Genomic DNA, 18644 nt, shown 5'->3' on the forward strand with positions numbered 1-18644 from the left:
TATGCTCAAACACAAAACATTTATAGCTGTATTTATACTGCTTACTAATGCCTATCAATGTTGGAACAATGCTTTATAAAGGATGAATTGACTATTTACTAATGTTTAACTAATGATTCATAGTGTGCAGTTATTAAAAAGTGTTACCGATGTTTATAACTATAATTTCCCATATATAAAATGTTTTTGTATTGTATAATAGGCCTACATACAATGCATGCTTGTGTTTATGACTACATATGAACCAGGTACCTTGAAAAAGGCTACTAGCCGAAACGTTGGTTAATTAATAGCCTATGCTTAAGTGAGTGTGCAGTTGTTCTCCTTCAACTGGTTCATATATATATTTTTTTCCTTCAACTAGCACCTCCACAGGTGTGCGTTTGCTTTGCCTCATTTGCTCTATGTGTTTATGACTATAACTAAGCTTCTGTTCGCGATTATCTGCTCTGGTGTAAATGTTTTGAATGTGCTATACCTGGTCATTGGTGTTTGCGATCATCTGAGGTGTAAATGTATCAAGTAAGCTGTAAATATCACTGACAAGTGACCCATCGACGACACATATGCCCGTCCATTCTTATCAGTGATGCAATATATTATCAGCTATGCATCTTCTGGTAATTGCTATAACAACTGTTTCAATTTTCATTTAGGACTGTGGCTGCATCACTGGCATAACTGCACAAGAAAGGCATGCACGTGACATTCAGTTTTGAGTTCGCTGGAAAATCATACTGAGTAAGTGCACAGTATAGTGCAGGGCTCCTCAAATCTGGACCTCGAGATCCACTTTCCTGCAGAGTTTAGCTGTAACCCTAATCAAACACACCTGAACATGCTAATCAGTGTCTTCAGGATCATTAGAAAATCACAGACAAGTGAGTTTGATCAGGGTTGGAGCTAAACTCTGCAGTGGATTGGACCTCCAGGGTAAGATTTGAGGAACCCTGGTATAGTGTATACACATACATAGTAATTGTACTTTTATTATGCCTATATGGTAATGTTATTTGTGGTTGATAGTGTTAAAATATAGTTTCTTTGTTATTGGCATTCTGTTTTCTCATCAAGTAGGCCTATGCATATACTAAGGTACTTTGAAAAAGAAATGCTCCTAACTATAACATTCTATTAGGACTGTGAATACACCACTCTCGCCTTCACCTGCATCTCACACAGGAAGGGGACGCAGGTCTCATTCAGTTTTCATCTCCATTCAGAATCTTACAGAGTAAGTGTGCATTCACCATTTTACAGATGTTACTTTAATTTGATTTATTTACTGTATGGTAAAATATGTGTGCTATGTGGTAATTGTGTTCTTTTTATTTCTATAAATTAGTACTAGTATCAGTGACCATCACAATAATGTTAATAATGTAGTTTGTGTAAACAGCATGCTTGCTTTTTTATTTCAGATGTGAGAATAACAGTGCAAAATAACCTGTCATGGAAAACAGAGACTGATGTTGACATGTTCCACAGGCTCTGAGAGTCCTGCCCACACAGGAACCTGGACCACAGCTAAGACCAAATGAGGCACACACTCCGATGAGTCTCTTCAAATGTTTTTTTGTTTTTCTTCAGAGCACATAAACATTATACACTTTTATATATTTCAACATGACATACACTACCAGTCAAAAGTTTTTGAACAGTAAGATTTTTAATGTTTTTGTAAAGAATTCTCTTCTGCTCACCAAGCCTGCATTTATTTGATCCAAAATACAGCAAAAGTAGTAATATTGTGAAATATTTTTACTTTTTAAAATAACTGCTTTCTATTTGAATATATTTTCAAATGTAATTTATACCTGTGATCAAAGCTAAATTGTCAGCATCATTACTCCAGTCTTACTCCAAGTGTAACAGTATACACTATACCATTCAAAAGCTTGGAGTCAGTGTGTGTGTGTGTATATATATTTCTGAAATATAACAATGCAATGTAGTGGGAACAACAGCCAATTTTAAAAAGGATTCGCTGTTTCTGAAGTAAGTGAATAAAATAATCAGTGCCCCCATATCAACAAGCTTGGCCCCCCTAAATCTGGAATCATATCACAGCAAACAATTTTGGGTGAAATGCATAGTTTGTCCTGTAAACTATAAAAAAGAAAAACATCACCAGCTGCTAAATTCAAATCTGCATTTTCTGGCTGGCACAGAGCCAGAGACACACACGTTTTTATAGCCATTATAACCAATCTCATATGATTCTGTTGAGCTTATGAATGCAATGGCCAATCAGAGGCTTATTGAGAAACGAGTCATCGCTAAAACACGCTGTTTCATTACTGAGCGCGCTGGCTGACTGAATTCTCTGACTAAAGGGCCTTTCGCACTGCTTTAGTTCCAGAACTACAAGTACAGTACTAAAGTACTGGGACGATTTTGCGTGAACTGTTTCCCAGTACCATTTAGAGGGTTGCATTCGCACCGACAGTGGGTACTAAGAAGTGACCTAAGCCGGTCGATAGCAACGTCATTTGTACGTGGCGTTCAACAACGTAAACAAAGAAGAACAACGTTAACAACAGGAGGATGTAGGATGCTGTTTACTTACACACATTTGAAAATCGAGATATTTCATAATATATTTTGGGGATATATCGAACAAAAAAAAAAAAATCCCTGCTGAAAAAACAATAGACACCATTACAAAATTAGTAATGGTTTTACTTGTTATAATTGTTGTATTGGTTTTACTGGAAACTGTAATGGACCCCGTTGGTCTCTACTGGTAATTGGTGGCTTGTTAAAACCAATAAATCATAACGGAATATGTCCCAAAACACACTACAAAATTTTTTTTTTTAATGGATAAAAATGGTTTTGATGGTTTGTAATGTTTGTAATGGTATTTGTAGTGGAAACCATTAAACATTTCTGTGATGGTTTTATTGTTATTTTTTTTATTAGGGACATAAGCCTATATCAGTTATACAGTGGTATTGTGGCTGCTGTGTGTCACAATACCCCCCCACTCATGCCCCCTCAAAAATAATGAGTGCATGATGCCCCTGACACTACAATACAAAATTATTTGTCAAATAAATGAAACGGGATGAAACATTCATTTTAGATTAAATTGTTATAGATTACTTCTAGAGATTGCAGTGATGCATGACATAGTGAAACATTACTGAATGAATAATACTTAAAGTAGGTTTAGATGACTTTTAAAATTGTGCCCCCTAAAAGTATAAGTGGCCCCCGTCTGCCTGGTTGTGAAACATTCTGATTGTACATATTTTTGCCACTTTTATGTATATAGAGTATATTTATTTAAGTTCTGATAACTTATACTGTTTTGTGCAGAATTGTGTTTTTCAAATGTTCTGTTGAATGATTTGTGCAATTGAGAAATATAAGCTTGTCTTACACTTATATTGTTATAGTAAAACATGGCTGTTTGTGCAAAATGTTGTGTTTTTTTTTTTGTTTTTTTTCTCGGATGGAGAGTAATTCAATGTAGAACCGCCACTGACTGGGACTGTCATATTCATAACATTATAATGAGAACACTATTATAATAAAACGCTGTGAGTTTAGTTGCCGTGTTTCTGCACATTGTTGGGTGAAGAACGCGTCCACAAAAGAAGTTAATTCAGAGCCGCGCAGACACGTTCATGCATTCGGGGTATTACGTGCAGATAGCCTATAAGTCGTAATATTATTAATGTTATATTGTATATAACGAAGCATATTCTATATGAGATAAATGATGTTAAATTCCATTGATTAAAAACCTGCTATCAAATGCTTCATTCTACTGGTCATCTTCAGCGCGCGCAGCTCAAAACAGAAATGCAGAACATTAATAACTACTGGCATATACATAACGTTAGAATGAGAGCACTATTGTAAAAAAAAAAGTGAATTCTTAGGGTTTCACTGACGTTTAAACTGATCTTTTAATCAAAACATAAAACATAATTTTTATATGCGAGGCGTCCGTTGCACATTGTCCGTGTCAGTAATTATGACTGTCTGACTTGATTCTTGGTAATGCATTTTGCCCCGCCCCCAAACATATGATTCAACTATCAGTCGACTATTGGCAAGATTCCGATTTGACTATGAAAATCCTTAGTCGGGGACACCCCTAGTAAACATGCAATGATGACTGTGTGTTCACAATTATTATGGGACTACTGATATAAAATTGTTGTATTTTATTTGTACTATAAGCAGATTAATTGCAACACAGAGGGAAAAAAAGGTTGAGATAAGGTCAGAAAGCATGAAGTCGCAAATGCCATAATGCCAGTCTATCAGTCAAGTCCAAAGAAAGATGCAACCCATAGCAACGCGTTATGACAACAATATCTCAGATAGTCTGACAGCAGATAACAGTAAATAGTAAATAGCACAAAGTGCACATCAAACACGCTAAACACGGAATTTTGAACACGTGTGACACGCTAGAACAGATGTTCTTGTGTGTTACACATGCATATTTGAGCGTCGTCTTTTCCTTTTAATGGCGGTGAACTGTTGAAAGTGCATACCACCACCTTTTGCACGACACCAGCATGACAGCTGACAAATCACCTGTGGATCGGGCTTAGGAGAGCCAATACCAATCAGTTATAAAAATGCTTGATCGGCCCCGTTCCTTGAGATCGGCTTGGGAAATACATAATATAAAATATATATATATTTGGACACAGGCCCAATTTTGATTATTTTAGCTGCTGACCAAAACACACAAACTGCAGACTCTGTGCTTTAATTTGAGGGTAATCTCATCAAAATGGGTGGAAAGGTTAAGGAAGTTAGTCTTCCTAGACCTCACCCTGCCTGACAACAAAAAGATTGCAGAACAACGAGTCCTAATTATTCCTAAGAGATTTAGGAAGGATGAAGTTAAGGAGTTTTTGGATCATTTTCACACAAAAAATAAATAAATAAATCCATTTTATTCTAGCTTCAAGCATTCTTTTTTATCAACACTTGAATTTATGAATAGGTTTCATTAAAAAAAAAGCAACATTTTGAGCAAAAAGCTGAGAAAATCACTACATCTGGATCATATTCAGTACTATTATCAAAGCAAAGATTAGGCAGTTTTCATTTATATGCAGTTAGAGTTGATGATCGCATTATTTTCATATGCATGTGCTTACATATGAGATGGCTTCTTTCTGTGACTTCCTGGTCTGTGTTTTTGGTTGGCACATTCTAGACTCATTCAGGAGATGTGTAATAGCGCCCCCAAGTGTATAACAGTGAAAACACGGAAACCTGGAAGATTTTGTGTTTGGCGGGTAAGCGTTGTCTCATGAGTAATGGAAAATTCTGTGTTTGGCGGAGAAAGAGTTAACATGTACAGTGCCCTCCAAAAGTATTGGAACAGTAAAGACAAAATTGCTCTGTTGGCTGTGGAGTCAAGACATTTACAAATATGATTAAAAGATGAATATGAGACAAAACTACAGAATGTCACATTTTATTATTGGGTGATTCAACACATAGATGTTTTACCAGCTAAGAAGTTCAGCACTTTTAGAGTTTCATCCCCCTATCTCATGTGAGCATAAGTACTGGAACAGTTGCCTCACAGGCCTTTCTAAGTGATCAGCTGTGTCCTGTTCCATTAATTTTTCAGATATTAAAAGCAGGGAATGTGTCCTATCGGTTATATCCATTACTTCTGCATTCTGAATCTTGCATTTGATGATGACACACACAAACCAGGATGAAGACGTGGGAGCTGACTTTGAGAGAAAAGCAAGCAATTTTGGATGCTAAAAGAAAAGAGGAAGTCAATTAGAGCTCTAGCAAAACAAAGGGCATGGAGAAATCAAGAGTTTGGAAACCACCAGCGACACCAGCAACCAACAACGACCTGATCAGCTGAGAAGAAAACAGTAGTTGATGACAGACAAATCATAAAAGCTGTGAAAATTAACCCTAAAAGACGTGTCTGTAAAATCACCAACAACTTCCAGAAAGCTGGGGTGATGCTCTGACAATTTACTGTCCTCAGGAGACTTTGACACAGAATTACAGATGCTACACAGCAAGATACAAACCTCTGACCAGCTCCAAAAATAGAAAGGCAAGATTAGAGTTTGCAAAAAAGGTGAGCCAGAAGAGTTTTGGAACTGTGTTTATGGACCGATGAGACAAAGATGAACCTTTATCTAAGTGATGGGAAAGCAAAAATGTGGAGAAAAAAAGGAAACTGCAATGATCCCAAGCATACAGCCTCATCTGTAAAGCATGGTGGAGGTGGTGTCATGGCATGGACATGCATGGCTGCCTCTGGAACAGGCCCTCTCAACTTTACTGATGACACTTAATGTACTTAATGTATGATGACAGTAGCAGAATGAATTTGGAAGGGTACAAAACCATCTTGCCTACCAATATTCAAGAAAATGCCACCAAATTCATTGGGAAGTGCTTCATATTGCATCAGGACAATTACCCAAAACACCCTGCCAGTTCAGTCAAGGAATTTATAAGGGCAAAGAAATGGAAAGTCTTAGATTGCACAAGTCAATCTCCAGATTTAAATCCAATTGAACATGAATTTCACCAGCTGAAGAGGAGAGTAAAGGCAGAAACTCCCCAAAACAAGCATATATTGGAATTGACTGCATTAAAGGGTGGGAAAAGTATTTCAAAGGATGAGACCAAGAGTCTGGTGATATCTATGGGTCCCAGACTCACTGCTGTGATTGTGCGCAAGGGATCTGCAATTAAATAATAGCTTTTAATCTTTTATATCTGCCTTATGTTCAACTGTCCCAATACTTATGCTCGCATCAATGAGTGGGATGAACTCTGAAAGTGCTGTTCTTTTTATTTGGTAAAACATATGTGTTGAAACGTCTAATAATAAAATGTGACATTCTGTAGTTTTGTCTCATATTCATCTTTTAATCATATTTGCAAATGTCTTGACTCCACAGCCAACAGAACAATTTTGTTTTTACTGTTCCAATACTTTTGGAGGGCACTGTACCACCCCCTTTTTCAGGAGACCATAAGTAATTGGTCAATTGACTCAAAAGCTGTTCTATGGACAGGTGTGGGCTATAGTTTCGTTATTTCTACGTCAATTAAGCAGGTGAAAGGTCTGGAGTTGATTCTAAGTGTGCCATTTGTATTCGGAAGCTGTTGCTGTGAACCCACATCATGCGGTCAAAGGATCTCTCCATACAAGTGAAACAGACAATTGTTAGGCTTCAAAAACAAAACAAATCCATTAGAGAGATAGCAGGAACATTTGGAGTGGCCAAATGAACAGTTTGGTAGATTCTGAGAAAAAAAAAAAAGAACGCACCAGTGAGCTCAGCAACATAAAAAGGCCTGGGCGTCCATGGAGGACAACAGTGGTAGATGATCGGAGAATACTCTCCATGGTAAAGATGACCTGCTGATAAACTTGTACATACACTATATGGACAAATTTGGGACACCCCCTTCTTTAGAACAGAAAAAGGCACTTCCAAAACTGTGGCAACAAAGATGGAAACATAATTCATGTATTTCAAAATTGTATTTCCATCTCTGTTGCAACAGATTTGGAAGTGTCTAAAATGACTGTACCGATATGTACAAGCCATTGGTGTTTGGTAAAGAGTTTTTGGCTCAAGATCTGCATTTAAAGTCACACCAGAGGTGTTCAGCTTGGATTAGGACTTGGCTTTCTGCAGACCAGTCAAGTTCGTCCACACTGACTAAATCAATCATTTCTTTTTGAACCTTGCCTTATACACAGAGGCATTGTCATGTTAGAATAGAAAAGGGTCCTGTCCAAACTGTTGCTTTAAAATTATAAGCACACAATTCCCTAGAATATCATTATATGCTTAAACATTAAGATTTGTACTCATGGAAATTACTAAAGTAGTCAAACCGGTTCATTAGAAGGGGGTGACCCAATACTTTTGGCAATATAGTGTATAAGGGAGATTCCAGTATTCAGTGGTGATCCTCTGGAATATAGGCCTATCATGAGATCTTTTATCCATAAATAAAGAGAAAACGGATAACAATCAAGAATGGTTGTATTATCGTGGAACAGTTCACAGCAGGTGAACTTAAGGAACTTGTTCGAAGTTGTCTTTACATGAACACTAGCAGTGGTTATGCTGAAGCCAAATGTCTTTTAAAGCATCATTTTGGAGATGAATTCAAGCTAGCTAGTACATACATGGAGAAAGCTCTAAAATGGGGTAACATTCGCCCTGATGATGGAAAAGCATTGTATAGCTATGCAGTCCATCTTAGAGGATGTTGCAATGCAGCACAAGACCTGGTAGACCTTGCAGAGCTGAATTTACCATTCAATCTAAAAATCATTGTCTCTAGACTTCCTTACAAGTTAAGAGAAAAGTAGAGAGCTACTGCCTGCATCCAACAGTGTTGCATATCAAAAATGCTTAATCAAATGGAGGCTCACCTAATTCACAGATTGATGTGCACAAGAAAGATGATGATTCGAAGAAAGCTAATTCCAGTGGACCTGTCACTATGGCTGTTGTATCTACTGAGCATACAGGGGCCGGTTCAGCTGAATGTAAGCTTGCGGTTATTCCAGTAAAACTAAAAGCCACCAAAGCTAGTAAGGTATTTCATACGTATGCTTTCTTAGACCCTGGAAGTTCCTCCACATTCTGCATGGAGAGATTGATGAGACGGTTGAACATGGCTGGTAAACAAATTAAGATCCTGCTCAAGACAAGGAAAAGCCCATAAACAACCTTTCGGTTGAGTGGCTTGGAAGTAAGTGGGCTGGACAGTGGCTACTTCATAGAACTACCTGAAACTTTCACACAAAGTTCAATTCCGGTTAGCCAGGAGAATATACCAAGAGAAGAGGACATAAAGAAATGGCCGTATCTGAAAGATGTTCGACTGTGTTCCATTAAAACAAATGTTGATCTGTTGATTGGGATCAATGTCCCAAAAGCGATGGAGCCCTTGAGGATTATTAACAGCCAAAAGGATGGTGCCTATGCAGTCCAAACATGTTTAGGATGGCTAGTTAACGGTCCACTAAGTGGTACCATTTGTGTCTTCTAACAGACCCTCAGTGGCTAAACTGGATGAATTACTCAAGGAACAGTATATTAATGACTTCCTGGAGCAAGCATATGATGAGAAACCTGAACTTTCTTTTGAGGATCAGAGATTCTTGGAAATTGTGAATAACTCTGTTGTTAAACGAGATGGTCATTACCAAATATGCCTTCCATTTCGCAAACCTGACCTCACCCTGCCTGACAACAAAAAGATTGCAGAACAACGAGTCCTAATTATTCCTACATCCTAAGGAAGGGTCATGCAGAGAAAGTACCAGAAGAGGAGCTCGACAGAAATGATGGTAGAGTATGATACATCCCCATCATGGAGTCTACCATAAAAGGTAAAAGAAAATGTTGCAGGGTTCAGATCTCACGAATGCCCTCTTAGGTGTAATCCTCCGGTTTCGCCAAGAACCTATAGCTGTGATGGCGGATGTTGAGTGTATGTTTCACCAAGTTAAGGTTCCTAAGGAATTAATTGACTATTTGAGATTCCTGTGGTGGCCTAATGGTGATATCAGTCAACTGCTGGAAGAGTTCAGGATGACTGTACATCTCTTTAGAGCTGTTTCTTCCCCCAGTTGTGCCAACTTTGCTCTATGGAAGACAGCAGATGATAATGAAGGCAAAGATGATTAAGAAGTTGTATCCACGATTCGTAACAACTTCTATGTGGATGATTGCCTCAAATCTGTCTCAGATGAAAGACAAGTCGTCATGTTTGAAAAGGAACTTTTTGCAGTTTGTGCTACAGGTGGATTTAAACTCACCAAATGCCGCAAAGTACTAGCCTCAGTCCCTGAAGAGGAGAGATCTAAAGAAGTGAGACATCTCGACTTGCGCAGAGATGAACTTCCTGTGGACAGTGGCACTTCAGTGGGATACAGAGTCTGATACCTTCATCTTCAAAATGACTTTTAAACAATGACAGTTTACCAGAAGAGGTATTTTGTCAGTCAGTTACCTGTTCAGTCTACGACCCGCATGGGTTTCTTGCTCCTTTAATGCTTCCAGCTAAAAGAATTGGACAAGAATTGTGCAGTATGAATTACAGATGGGATGAAGAATTTCCTGCAACCTTTGCACAAAAATGGGACAAGTGGCTAGAGGAGCTCAAGCTACTTTAAAATTTGAGCTTTAGTAGATGCTTTATGCCAAACAACTTTGGGAAAATATGCAGTGCTCGACTACACCACTTCTGTGATGCTAGCGACACTGGCTATAGTACGGCTAGCTGTTTATGTTTTGCAGACACCAGTGGTTCTGTTCATATTGTTTTTGTGATGGGTAAAGCAAGAGTAGCCCCACTAAAGGTGATTACTATCCCTAGACTCGAAGTGGCAGCTGCAGTTCTGCAAAAGTTGACGGAATGTTGAAGGAAGATCTAGAGCTAACTCTGGATGACTCTGTTTTTTGGACGGACAGCACATCAGTCCTAGCCTGGTAATACCAAACTCTGCTACTTCGCTATGCTTCGTAGACAGAGTCTGGAAGGGCATAATTGACAAGGGTTTACTTTCTCGTGGGCGGGCGCTTGTCTGAAGTTTAAAATCATTGGTGTACCCGTAAGCCAATCACATAACGGTTGGTTATGACGTATGTTAATCGCCGGCTCAGCCGCCTCGAACTTCCGCTGTAAACACAGGTATGCGGCGAAAACAAAACCATCGAGCGAAATACCGGAATGAAGATGGCTGTGAACGACTTTTGCAGATTATGTGAAGTAAATCTACGCATCCACAATTATCGCCTTGCCGAACTTTGGACTCCCCAGTTTCTCGCTGACGATCGGTAACAGTTGATAAATTAAACTTTTCCCAAAACCTGTCTGGAGTAGGGCCACAAAATCACCTCCATTCAAAATGTGAACCAAACTCTTCTTGTTCAGGCTTCAGTTGGCAAATGCCGGGAATATTCTCCACAACAGAGCGAATAGCATCCCGTGTCTCCATGTCCGCTGTCATTTCAGATTTCCCTCACCTAAACTACAATTTTTAATTTGGCGCTTAGCGTCTACGGCACGGCTCTCAGCCCGCCCTCTGTTCGTTGATTGGTCCGGGTGCTGCGGAGCTGGAGATAAACTGGGAGATGGTCTGCTATATCAGACTGAGTACAGGAGCTAAATTAAGTTGAGCGGAAGTATGAAGTCTGACGTAGTCAGGCTACATCAGTCCTTAAATATCTCTTAAATGATACTAGCAAATTCCAAATATATGTAGCAAACAGAGTTTCGACTATCAGAAATCTGTCACAGAAGTTTCAGTGGCGTTATGTGAACTCTGCAGCCAATCCCCCTGATGACGCCTCCCGAGGTGCAAGGTCTAGCTCTTTTAAGAATGATGGAAGATGGCTGAGAGTATTTGAGAATATTTGAAAAGTCCTGCTGTAGACTGGCCTGAATTGCCTCAATAATCGCTTTGCATTTCAGACAGTGATCCAGAGATGAAGAGAACAACTGCTGTTTTAACTATCACAACTGCTAATCCAACTCCATTCAGTAAGCTAATAGATCATTTTTCATTTTCATTTTCATTTCATTTTTGAAATGTAGGAATATGCTCCTGTACTTGAGTCAGCATAGTAAAGAAGCAGTAGCTGACTTTCTACAATATCCCAAAGCTCAAGAAGTACTTGATGACCTCATGGTTAAAATCAAATCACAGCATGGTGCCCAAACTCTCTCAGTAAAAGATCTTGTACTCGCTGAAGAATCTCTTGTTTGTTATGTTATATTGTAACGTTCCACGTGACTTTGTGTATATTGTTTCTTTTTTTCGCTCTCCTGTCTTTTTCTTTTGTTACTTTTTGCTCCGCTTCTAGGTCGGTGTTTATTGGCATACTTGACTGTCAATCATCATTCTGACGTCACGATGTTCTGCCAATCTGCTGATGTGCCAGCTGTATTTGAGGACTTGAGTTGATTGTGTGTTGGTGCGCCACGCCAGTGTACCTTGTGCTCCAATGCGGTCAGCAGTCTCGTGTCGATGCAAGTTGTCTCCCGAGGCTTAATGTATTTTGTTTTATGGAGTTATGCTTTGTGTGAGTTGATCTATTTGTTCTTTGGCTATTTGACTTGTATTGAATCCTTCGTGAAAGATAGCACCAAGAATGCACTTTGGCGCATCGAACTACTTAATCAAATGTGTCTCTTGGTGATGATTCGAATGCCTAGTCAATTGTTGTTACAATACTGTTCGCTTGGTTCTTTTTGATTAGGTTAGTTTGTACTTTGTTAGATTAGATTTGCGAGTGTTATGCCACCCTTGTATTTTTGTTTGTAATTTATAGGAGTTTAGTTCGAGCATCGTATACACTGAAGAATTCGGTTTGATTTTCATATTTCTTTTGTTAGTCAGTTTAGAGGTTAGTTATAAGGATTGTTTTGTCTTGGTTATTAATTTAATTTGAGTGACACTCCTGTTGATTTTTCCTGTGTTAAACTTCATAATTTCTTTCCCTTTTTACATATTATTTGTATCCGTCTACAACGCGTCCAGTAAAGTCTTTTTGAAATACTAATTTTCAGTACCATCTTTGATCTGCACCACATCCAGTAACAGTTGTCTCATCTAAATGTTATGGTATCATCCTGCTTTTACATCAAGCACGTAACTATCTATCTATATATATATATATATATATATATATATATATATATATATATATATATATATATATACACAGAATGAAGGAAAGTAAGGAAGAGAGACAGAAGAGCAAAATAATGGCAGTATTTCACATCAATTAACCGCAAGCTAATGAGAATCATCAGAGAATCAAAATTCACCTTAAAAGGGGTTCAAACTTAAACACGCATCTAATTAGTTGTAAACGGTTACTTGCATTGATTTTGTTGCTGAATAAGAGTCCTGATGCGGTAGACAAGAGGTTCTTGATGATTTCTTTAGGAGTGAGCTGAGGAATTTCCTCTGGTCCTTCTGAAGATAGGAAAGTCCACAGCGAGTCCAGAGAGTTACTTGAAGGTAAAACTGCTAGGAGGTTAAACTCAAGAGAAGAGTTTTTGGAGCGTGTCCGTCTCAAGAAGAAGAGTTTTGAGCGATGATTAGTCTGAGTTCGGAACTTTTGATAGTTCATAGCCGCACCCACCTTTTGGGTGTAGTGGCCAATCAGAGGCATGAATTCTGAGTGGGATAAACATTCTTTCTCTCCGTTTATGGTCCATTTGCATTTTTATTGCTGGTCTGGAGAGTTGGTGCAGTTTTACTTCACAGCATAGTAAAAATTGTATGATGTATTTCACGATCACATAGTGTACATCATTGTTCGAGGAATAAAAGGAAGATCATTTTGATACCAAGAAAGGAATCTCTAGAAGATATTAAAGCAAAAATACACTCATACACATGCATACAGGTGTTTAGAGTCTAACTAATACACGTAAAGAGTTGTAACTAGGTTAATATAATAGGGGAACATACATACAACACATGCATATACCAGATACATTTATAACTGCTTAATTATAGTCTAAATAAAGAAAATGTCTTTGTGTGTGTGTGTGATGTGTATTGACATTGTGGAGACAGACCACTAGTCAGGCCGTTGTTGCCTGGCACAGGGGGCAGGGTCATTTACTCCCTTTTGGAATGTGTTTGAGATTTGATGGGGAGACCAGAGAGGTAATCTGTTCAGCATCTTTTAGAAAGTGGGGGAAAGCCATTTAAATTTAGCATCCATATAAATGTAGAAGGTGAGGCCAGGTCTGTAATTTTATATGCAAATGTCAAAAGGCTAAAAGGGTCTCTTAAAACCTAAAGTGTCATCACCCATCAATGAGCCTAAGCAGACGCTACAATAATGAGGCTAGTTTCTGTGTTCATCCCCATGAATTAAAAGTTTTATTGGTTTGTTTTATTTGATTTTTGAATGTGTTACTTACCTGAACGTGGACTAGCCTAGATGTTGCAATGTGCTTAAATGACACTTCACTATGAATATATAACTGATCAAATTGAATGCTTTGTTTCTTGATTTTAGTGTTGTTGTTTTTTTGTTTTTTTTTGTGATTGCCTTTTTACCTTCAAAAAATATATATTTTTACAATTATTCTTTAAAAATGTTCCTTAAAATAAACAAGAATTTTTAATAAATCATGATGTGAGCTTAATGGGAACAGGTTTGTGCTTAATGGGTACAAAAATGTACCCATTAAGTTCAGCCAGACTTTTTGAATTTAATGATGTATATCTTAATTGAAATGCTTTTGTCATTTAAAATAAAATTACAAATTTTTGTGAGAGAGATTAATATTTTATTTTAATATAACTTTTTGTACTGAAAACAGTATCTTGTGCACTAAAAATGTCTCAATGTAGATTTTGGTGAGCTTAATAGGTATGTTTACCCTATGTTTGATAATTATTATTTGTGTTTATTTGAGTATTTGCTTTGAATGTTATGAATTTGTGAATGGAGACTCTTATTATATCATTGCAATGACACATTTAGATAGGTAAGGAAGTAGGTGGGGGAGTAAGGGGAAGCGGATACAATTTTCAGACCGTGTGTCACGTGGGTGAATGTTTGCTGATCACTAGCAGTAAAGCTTTGACTGAACTGTTGATTTTATGCTTGGCAAAAATAAATGATTAAGAAGTGATGCTACGGACTCACATACGTCAATTGTTCACCCCTACCTGGAGAGTGGCCTTTATTTCAAATTTGGCGCTATAACAGGAGTAAAACGATGCTAAAATTAGCGTTTCTCTGTATAAATGGATGGCGCAGATGCATGGTTTCATTTTTTACACACATGCTGAAATGCCCGTGATGCTTGCAGTGTTTTCAGCCCCTGTTGCCTTAATATATGAGTACATGAACACATGAACATGATCTCTAGAACTGTTCTGAGAGTCACTTCATGAGCATATTACTGTTTCATTTGAGAAAAAAATATCGTCACTTCATGTGTATCTACAAACATAAACTTGAAGGTCTTAACAGCAACCCGTCAAAATTCGGGTTGGTTTTGTCAGGACCACTATCTTCAAAATGATAGATACTTAGCATTAAGTTTGTTTTGGCGGTATGGTTCTGTTCTGGACAAAAACTCCCTGCACATCAGTGCGGACTCACATGACCTGCCAGAACTAACGCTTAATTTCAGGTTAACTTAAACTTAAACAGAAATGCATTACTTAATGTGGGTGATAGTACTGCTACTACTAAGAAAATTTGTATAAACATTATTTTTAAGGGGTATTTACCAGAAATATAATTTATTATAATTTATTTAGCAGAAAAATGTGAATACACAGTATTTTTGGGAAAAATAAATAAATAAAATAATACATATTTTTTTGTAAAATCTATTAATTGGACATGCTTTTGATTATTAAGATTTAATGAAATCATTGAAATTGAATCCAGAAAAGTAATGGAAAACACAAAATTTGGTAAAAAATAAAACTGAATTTGAGGGGGGAAAACACACATTTCATAGGGCCTTAAAAATTTAAATTTTCTTAAAATTTTTATAAATTACTGTTAAATTGTGTAAGTTTCAAGATTTCAATTAATTAGACATGCTTTTTGATGAATAACATTTTATTTAACCATTAAAACAGAGTATAGAAAATTAAAACGCAAAAAAAAAAAAACACACACAAAAAAAAAACAGAATCCTGAAAAATTTTAACAGAAAAAAATGAATTTGAAAAAAAAAAAAAAAAAACTCATTTCATAGGGCCCTATAATTATATACAGGTGCATCTCAATAAATTAGAATGTTGTGGAAAAGTTCATTTATTTCAGTAATTCAACTCAAATTGTGAAACTCGTGTATTAAATAAATTCAATGCACACAGACTGAAGTAGTTTAAGTCTTTGGTTCTTTAATTGTGATGATTTTGGCTCACATTTAACAAAACCCCACCAATTCACTATCTCAACAAATTAGAATACTTCATAAGACCAATAAAAAAATAAAAACATTTTAGTGAATTGTTGGCCTTCTGGAAAGTATGTTCATTTACTGTATATGTACTCAATACTTGGTAGGGGCTCCTTTTGCTTTAACTACTGCCTCAACTCGGCGTGGCATGGAGGTGATCAGTTTGTGGCACTGCTGAGGTGGTATGGAAGCCCAGGTTTCTTTGACAGTGGTTTTCAGCTCATCTGCATTTTTTGGTCTCTTGTTTCTCATTTTCCTCTTGACAATACCCCATAGATTCTCTATGGGGTTCAGGTCTGGTGAGTTTATTGGCCAGTCAAGCACACCAACACCATGGTCATTTAACCAACTTTTGGTGCTTTTGGCAGTGTGGGCAGCATCTTTAAAAAGCTGGTCAGCAGAAGGAAGCATGAAGTGCTCCAACACCAGCAGATGACATTGCACCCCAAATCATCACAGTCTGTGGAAACTTAACACTGGACTTCAAGCAACTTGGGCTATGAGCTTCTCCACCCTTCCTCCAGACTCTAGGACCTTGGTTTCCAAATGAAATACAAAACTTGCTCTCATCTGAAAAGAGGACTCTCAGTTCTTCTCCTTAGCCCCAGGTAAGACGCCTCTGACGTTGTCTGTGGTTCAGGAGAGGACAACTGTAGCCAAATTCCTTGACACGTCTGTGTGTGGTGGCTCTTGATGCCTTGACCCCAGCCTCAGTCCATTCCTTGTGAAGTTCACTCAAATTCTTGAATCGATTTTGCTTGACAATCCTCATAAGGCTGTGGTTCTCTCGGTTGGTTGTGCATCTTTTTCTTCCATACTTTTTCCTTCCACTCAACTTTCTGTTAACATGCTTGGATACAGCACTCTGTGAACAGCCAGCTTCTTTGGCAATGAATGTTTGTGGCTTACCCTCCTTGTGAAGGGTGTCAATGATTGTCTTCTGGACAACTATCAGATCAGCAGTCTTCCCCATGATTGTGTAGCCTAGTGAACCAAACTGAGAGACCATTTTGAAGGCTCAGGAAACCTTTGCAGGTGTTTTGAGTTGATTAGCTGATTGGCATGTCACCATATTCTAATTTGTTGAGATAATGAATTGGTGGGTTTTTGTTAAATCTGTGCCAAAATCATCACAATTAAAAGAACCAAAGACTTAAACTACTTCAGTCTGTGCGCATTGAATTTATTTAATACACGAGTTTCACAATTTGAGTTGAATTACTGAAATAAATGAACTTTTCCATGACATTCTAATTTATTGAGATGCACCTGTATATTTTTTTTTCTGGTAATAAAAATAGACCTAAGTGAATAATAGCCTTTTAAAATTACTTAAAATACATATATAATAGCAATGAGGCAATAATTAGTTAAAATTAATTAGGAATAATTAGTTCAAATAAAATATCAAAAGCAAGTAATCATATTTTTTTGTTAATAAAATGGTTAAAATATATAATGTATTATACAAAATAGAGCTAATGTACATTACACATTATAATAAATGCCTGCAGATGGCGCCAACTGCCTGACAATTGTTTTTCACTTTACTTCGTGAACTAAGGGTGTACTCACACTAGGCATGATTGTCCTCCTTCGCCACTCCCCCACTGGCCTGCACTCACATTGCACTTTACGTTCCGGGCTGGAGCATACTTGCGTCATTATGAATGAATAAATGAAGGAACGAATGAGGCATTTATATAGCACTTTGTGTATCGCTGTACACTGAAGGTGCTTTACAATAACCTATGTTTGCGTAGGTGTATAAATGATTTACCTTACAAATCTGATGAAATGGCACACTCTGTATTCCCAGATGAACGTTATAATAAACACAACAATATGCAGAAATCGAATTTGAGACGCACCAGACATGTAAAGGATAGCAGATTGTGTGTAGCAGCATATACTGTGAACTAAGCTGCTCTGACACGCACATATGTACGTAACCTATAATGACAGCGCATATATTAATCCCGCATTGCATATTTAATTGAGTCATAACGTTTGTGAATTCACAATAGCGCTATGCTTTATTAAATGGGTTTCTCACACAGCTTTGGAAAACGTTTAATAATGCATTTCATGGATTCTCGTCCATGGAATGCGCCACTTCCAGATTTTGCCAATTACTCAATGTGTGAACTTTGCGTGATTGCTCAAAATGTAATCAAGGATTTTTTAAAATTGAGTACTTTAATTGAATCGAGGAATCATGACAGAACTACTATTTTCGTTGACGAAATACAACAAAAATAGGAACTTGTGTCTAAAATAGAAGTCAATTAATATTAACTTCTTGTTTATTGGATTGTTTCATAAAATCAACATCACATTTGCAATCATACTGATATTTGGAGAAAAAAAAAAACTACCCTTTGTTTGATCACATCAGATGATATCAATATAAAACATATAAAAGTGTTTTAATAAACTAAATCACGCAGTGAGCATGAACTCTTATGTCAGACTCTAATTTCGCAAGTCTAACCTATCTCATAGTGTATGCGTGCACCCCAAGTGTGTTTTTGTTTGTTTTTTGCGATATACTCTATTAACGTCAAATTTGCATATAGTTTAAACAACAATTACGATATTATCGCAGACTATCACACACCCTCCTAGGTGGGATCCATATTTTTGCAAGTTTATACTTTTTTTTTTTTTTTTTGGACTGA

General features: G+C 37.3%; 1 protein-coding gene and 1 long non-coding RNA gene across 5 annotated transcripts in view; both read left to right on the forward strand.

Moving 5' to 3' along the window:
• pspc1 (paraspeckle component 1) overlaps window positions 1-18644 on the forward strand; it is a 159443-nt gene that overhangs the window by 65063 nt on the left and 75736 nt on the right. The gene's annotated exons all lie outside the window — the stretch shown is intronic.
• LOC131539328 (uncharacterized) lies at window positions 110-2982 on the forward strand. Its single transcript, XR_009270827.1, has 3 exons — window positions 110-741; window positions 1139-1234; window positions 1422-2982. It is a non-coding gene; the product is annotated as an uncharacterized LOC131539328 (long non-coding RNA).

Source organism: Onychostoma macrolepis, chromosome 01 (genome assembly GCF_012432095.1).
Source record: "Onychostoma macrolepis isolate SWU-2019 chromosome 01, ASM1243209v1, whole genome shotgun sequence".
In the NCBI taxonomy this organism is placed as follows: Eukaryota; Metazoa; Chordata; class Actinopteri; order Cypriniformes; family Cyprinidae; genus Onychostoma; species Onychostoma macrolepis.